The sequence below is a fragment of the Bubalus bubalis genome, chromosome 5, assembly GCF_019923935.1.
Source record: "Bubalus bubalis isolate 160015118507 breed Murrah chromosome 5, NDDB_SH_1, whole genome shotgun sequence".
In the NCBI taxonomy this organism is placed as follows: Eukaryota; Metazoa; Chordata; class Mammalia; order Artiodactyla; family Bovidae; genus Bubalus; species Bubalus bubalis.
This window is the reverse complement of record NC_059161.1, coordinates 14,552,189-14,557,355: the sequence shown is the minus strand read 5'-3', so window position 1 is coordinate 14,557,355 and position 5,167 is coordinate 14,552,189. Positions and strand designations below refer to the sequence as shown.

Sequence of the window (5,167 nt, the reverse complement as noted above, 5' to 3'; positions counted from 1 at the left end):
TGGCAGTCTATCCAGAATTTGAAAGATAAATTTTTGGGGAGGGTCTATGGAAGGGATGGAACAGTCGTTTGCAGTTAGCAGATGCAAACTGTATGTATAGAGTGGGCAAACAACAAGGCTTTGCTGTGTAGTGTATATATTCAATGATATATTGAATATTGAACCACATTTGATATCCTGTGATAAACCATGGTGGAAAAAATATACACAAAATATATATATATATATATATATATATATATGCATGTACAACTGAATCACCTTGTTGTACAGCTGAAATTAACAGAATATTGTAAACCAACTATATTTCAATAAAAAAGAAATAAATCTAATTTTTCATAGTTTTAGATAGATATGTGACTTCCCTGGTGGCTCAGATGGTAAAGTGTCTGCCTACCATGCAGGAGACCCGGGTTCGATCCCTGGGTCGGGGAGATCCTCTGGAGAAGGAAATGGCAACCCACTCCAGTACTCTTGCCTGGAAAAGCCCATGGACAGAGGAGTGTGGTGGGCTACAGTCCATGGGGTTGCAAAGAGTCGGACACAACTGAATGACTTCACTTTAGATAGATATTCTATCAGTCTGAGGCAGTGACAAACTGTCCCAAACTGACAGCTTGTTTTTTTTAAGATGTAATTATGAATTTATTTATTTTGGGCTGTGCTGCCTTTCTCTGGTTGCGGCGAGTGGGAGCTTCTCTAGTTCCGGTGTGTGCGCTTTCTTATTGCAGCGGCTTCTCTTGTTTCAGAGCACAGGCTCTAATGCAAGGGCTTCAGCAGTTGCGGCTCGTGGACTTTAGAGCATTGGCTCAGTAATTGTGGCACAGGGGCTTGGTTGTCCTGCAGCATGTGAAATCTTCCCAGACCAGGGATTGAACCCATGTCCCCTGCATTGTCAGGCAGATTCTTAATCACTAGACCACCAGGGAAGTCTCCAATATAACAGTTTGGACTCTAACTTATAACTAAATGTGCAAGGCTAATAGAAGCTCCGATGCCCATGGCAGGTGGAGAGCATGCAGTACTGAAGGGGTGAGCAGCTAAATTCCCTTCTTTCTAGTGGTTTATCTTCTATTTCTCTTTTTTTGTAAAGCATAGTGGGCTTCTCTGGTGGTGCTAGTGGTAAAGAACCTGCTTGCAAATGCAGGAGGCATAAGAGGCATGGGTTCTATCCCTGAGTCAGGAAGATCCCCTGGAGGAGGAGATGACAACTCATTCCAGTATTCTTGCCTGGAGAATCCCATGGACAGGGGAACCTGGTGGGCTATAATCCACAGGGTTGCAAAGATTTGGACATGCACACATAAAGAATACTGTTTTCCTAATTGTCTAAAAAAAATTTATTCTTTCAAGATAAATTTACTAATCTTGTTACTGTGTGCCAGGCACTGTACTGATATCTAACAAGATGGCCTTGACCTCTTGGAGCTTAAGGTCTGCAGCGGCACAGCCCAATAGAAATATAATGTGCGCACATGTTGTGACTTAAAATTTTCTAGTACCTACATTAAAAAAGGCAAAAAAAAAAAAAAAAAACAGGTAAAATAAATTTTGAAAATGTGTTTTACTTAATTCAATGTATCTAAAATATCATCATGCCAACACATAACCAACATAAAAATTGTTAGTGTGATAGTTTACAATTTTTTTTATTGTACTAAGTCTTCAAAACTTGCTATATATTTTATGTTGACAGCACATCTCAATCTAGACTCACCACGTGTTAAATGCGCAACTGCCTCACATGGCTGGTGATTACTGAATTGGGCAATACGGGTTTACAGAAACCTGATACATAGTCACACAAGTAAATATTTGGATGACAGTGGTAATAAGCGCTTGGGCAGAACTTGGGAATGCTAAAGGTGAGACTCGAGGGATGAACTGCTATTAACCAGGTGTGAAGGAAGAGAAGAGTACTCCAGGCGAAAGAAACAGTCTGTGTAACAACTTTGAGTTGAAAAAAGGAGTGAAAAGGAGGCCAGTGAGCTGAAATTTGTAAGTGGGGAAATGAAGACACTAAGAACAGAAAGATATAAAACATCCAAAAGAAATGTAGTTTTAGAGAAAAGGTAAATGTGACTTTGAGACATTGACTTTTTTAATGGATATCTTTCCACATCACTATTTTATTTTGTTTGTTTTTTACTTTTTGCTGCACCGGATCTTTGTTGCTGTGCACAGGCTTTCTCTAGTTGTGGTGAGCAGGGACTGCTCTTCATTGCGGTACACGGGCTTCTCGTTTAGGTGGCTTCTCTCATTGTGAAGCACAGGCTCTCGGCCTCCGGCTTCAGTAGTTACGGTGAACAGGCAGAGTTATCCTGCAGCATGTGGGATCTTCCTGGACCAGGGATCGAACCTGTGTCCTCTGAATTCACAGGTGGATTCTTAATCACTAGATCACCAGGGAAGCCTGAGACATTGACTTTTGGTTGAAAAAAATAGATGGTATAGGAAGATGGGAGAAAGGAAAGACCAGAGATTTAGCCTTTGGAGTTGGTGGAGCTGGCAAGTTACCTCTTTTGTCAAAGTCCTAAGGTCTGGACTTCTTTTTCTGGGGCTACTCCCAGGTGGGCTGGAGACCACAGCTGGGAGGGAGTGGATTAAGTTGATGAAATAGATCAGGAGTGGGCAGAGACAGAGTGAATATAAAGTACATCCTGGAAAGGGCCAAAGGTCATGAAGCGGAGATTAAACCCAGCAATGAAGTGTTAGGGGCCAACAGGAAAAGGAATAAAAGTTTAAATCAAAGAGATGGAAGCCTGAGAGTGGTGAAATGAAGTGAGGGAGCAGAATCAAGATCAAGAAGTAGGGGGTCAAAGTCAGCAGATCAAAAGTGATTGGTGGACAGTTGTATTCCTCAAGCCAGCATCTTCGTGGGTGGTGGGTAGACCAGGTTTAAAATTGAGGTGAAGAGTCCAGTAGATACTCTCAACAGCTACCATGTTTCCAGTACTTCTATACACTGCCAGCTTCAGACGAAGTGACCCAGAGTCTGGTCCTGGAACATGAGTTGATCCCTCTCAGGGCTATGGTACGTTTCTGTGCCTGGAGAGAAAGCTTACTTGTTTGGGAGCTGTGGAAACCTGCCCCAACTGTTACCTCCCATGCTTACCATCTGGCACACAAGGTGTCTGCTGCTCTCAGCAAATCTGAAGGAGATGGTGACGATGAACACTGGTATTTATTTTTCAGATGGTGAAGTCTCTCTTCCACACATCACCAGGAGAAGGCAGGGCATTTCTGCATCACTAGACCTTGGGTCAAAACCTGCTACTCCTAATTCCATCATGATTTGCTTAAAGCTTGCTGTGTCCCTGCTGAGATCATATGAAGAAGCCTGATTCGTAGGTTCCCGGAGTTTATATTTTCCTCTCACCTGGAAATGCTGAAACAGCAAAGTGTTCTCTTGGCTGAGTGAGAGAATCCAACAGTTGGTAAGATGGCAGTGAGCCTGTTTGAAGACCCAGTCCTGAGCTGGTCACAGATAGCAAATACTGCAGTTCAAAAGCAAACCAAACCACCCTACAGACCAAAGTCTTTTAGCAGGAAAAAAGCTGTTTCCTTCAAATAATGTGATAATGTTCTGTCTTGGAGATGATAATTGGCTTTCAAGGACAAACGGTTTGCTCAGTAATGTTTGTGGAAATGTTGCCATCTACTCTCTAGGTCTTAGTTCTGAAGGTATTCTCCCCTCATAATCTCTGAAAGTTAAAGATGATAGGTGCATGAATAAGAAGGGTAACAATGTATGGGATAGGGATCATTTCCAAGACCAAAGGAGTTGTTTTTAATCTAGGCTTGTCAAAATAACTGTCTACATTTATTGATCGTGTTGATTAAATAATGATTAAGAGCCGTGTTAAATCATTCTGGAACCATGCAGACTTAAACAATTTTGAGTAAATTAAAAGAAAATATGTTTAGGTCTTTGATTGTAAGCCATGCTCTTGGATGACAGTGCATTCAGGTCTTTTGTGAATGACAAGAGGGAAAGAAAGGAGAGGTGGTCGAGGAGGTGGGAAGCTACATAGGATCACTCAGGGCTTGGAGGTCATGACCAGGTGTTTGGGTTTTATTCTAAGAGTAATAAGAAGCTAGGGGGGATAGTCACAGGAGGAGTATTCACAAGATCTGATTTATGTTTTTAGAAGTGCACGCTGGCTACCTTGGGGTGTAGCCATATTCAATCTAGAGGGAGGGTGAAGTTCCCATTCTAGTTCTGGTCATGTTGCTGCTGAAAGGCATGGGTTCCCAGGTGTTGTGGCAACAAATAGAAAAAACTCAAGAGGCGAGAAAAGAACAGGCCAACCTTGTAGCAAGAGGTTTCCTCCACCCAGATGTCCTCCTGGCTTGCAAATGTAGCCAGAATCAAAGGGTGTATAACATCATCAAGGCTTTGGGGGGAGTTTTGTCATGCTTGGGAACAGGTTTGAAAAACTGGAAAATGTGATGATAAAGTCAGGCCTGCCATTCTTCGGGGTTGGTACACGTCCTGAACAGACTTGCCAGGGCAGGCCCCACACAGAATGTTCCGCTAGAGGCTTCTCAGTACCGCTTCTCTAGGGTGACTCCCACCCTGAAGAGGAGTCGAAGGGGATTTGGCTCCAGAAGGACCATCTGGGATTGGAAGTCCACCCATTTCACTCCTGAAAGAGATATTTTCTCTGTCCCTCTGGGTCACCCTCCCTTCATCCAGTTGCATAGCATCTCTTCTCCCCTTTGCCAGGCCTCTGTGATTCACAGGGGCACCCTGCCCATAGGCAGTTGACTCTGCAGAGAGGAGACACACAGCACATCTTTTTCAGTGATTTTAGTGAAAATTTCCTTTATTACTGAGAGGAAATTTCAGGGTACAGGTTACATACAGTCCTTCTCATTCTCCTTTGAGTGGAGTCAGTTAAGAATTAAGAAGCCCCTTATTTTGCCCCTCTGCTTTGGCTAAAGGAAACCAGCGTTTAGTGTAGCATAGCATGCATGGTCAGTCATGTCTGACTCTTTGCGACCCCATGGACTATATTCTGCCAGGCTCTTCTGTCTGTGGGATTTCCCAGGCAAGAATAGTGGAGTAGGTTGCCATCTCCTCTTCCAGGGGATCTTCTCCACCCAGGGATTGAACCCATCTCCCCAGGGTCTCCTGCATTGCAGGTAGATTTTTTTTTTTTAA

The 5,167-nt window shown here is 43.2% G+C and overlaps 1 non-coding gene across 1 annotated transcript; it reads left to right on the top strand.

The window, feature by feature from the left end:
* The first annotated feature begins 362 nt into the window (after positions 1–362).
* TRNAG-ACC lies at positions 363–435 on the top strand. Its single transcript has one exon. It is a non-coding gene; the product is annotated as a tRNA-Gly (tRNA).
* The last annotated feature ends 4,732 nt before the right edge of the window (positions 436–5,167 follow it).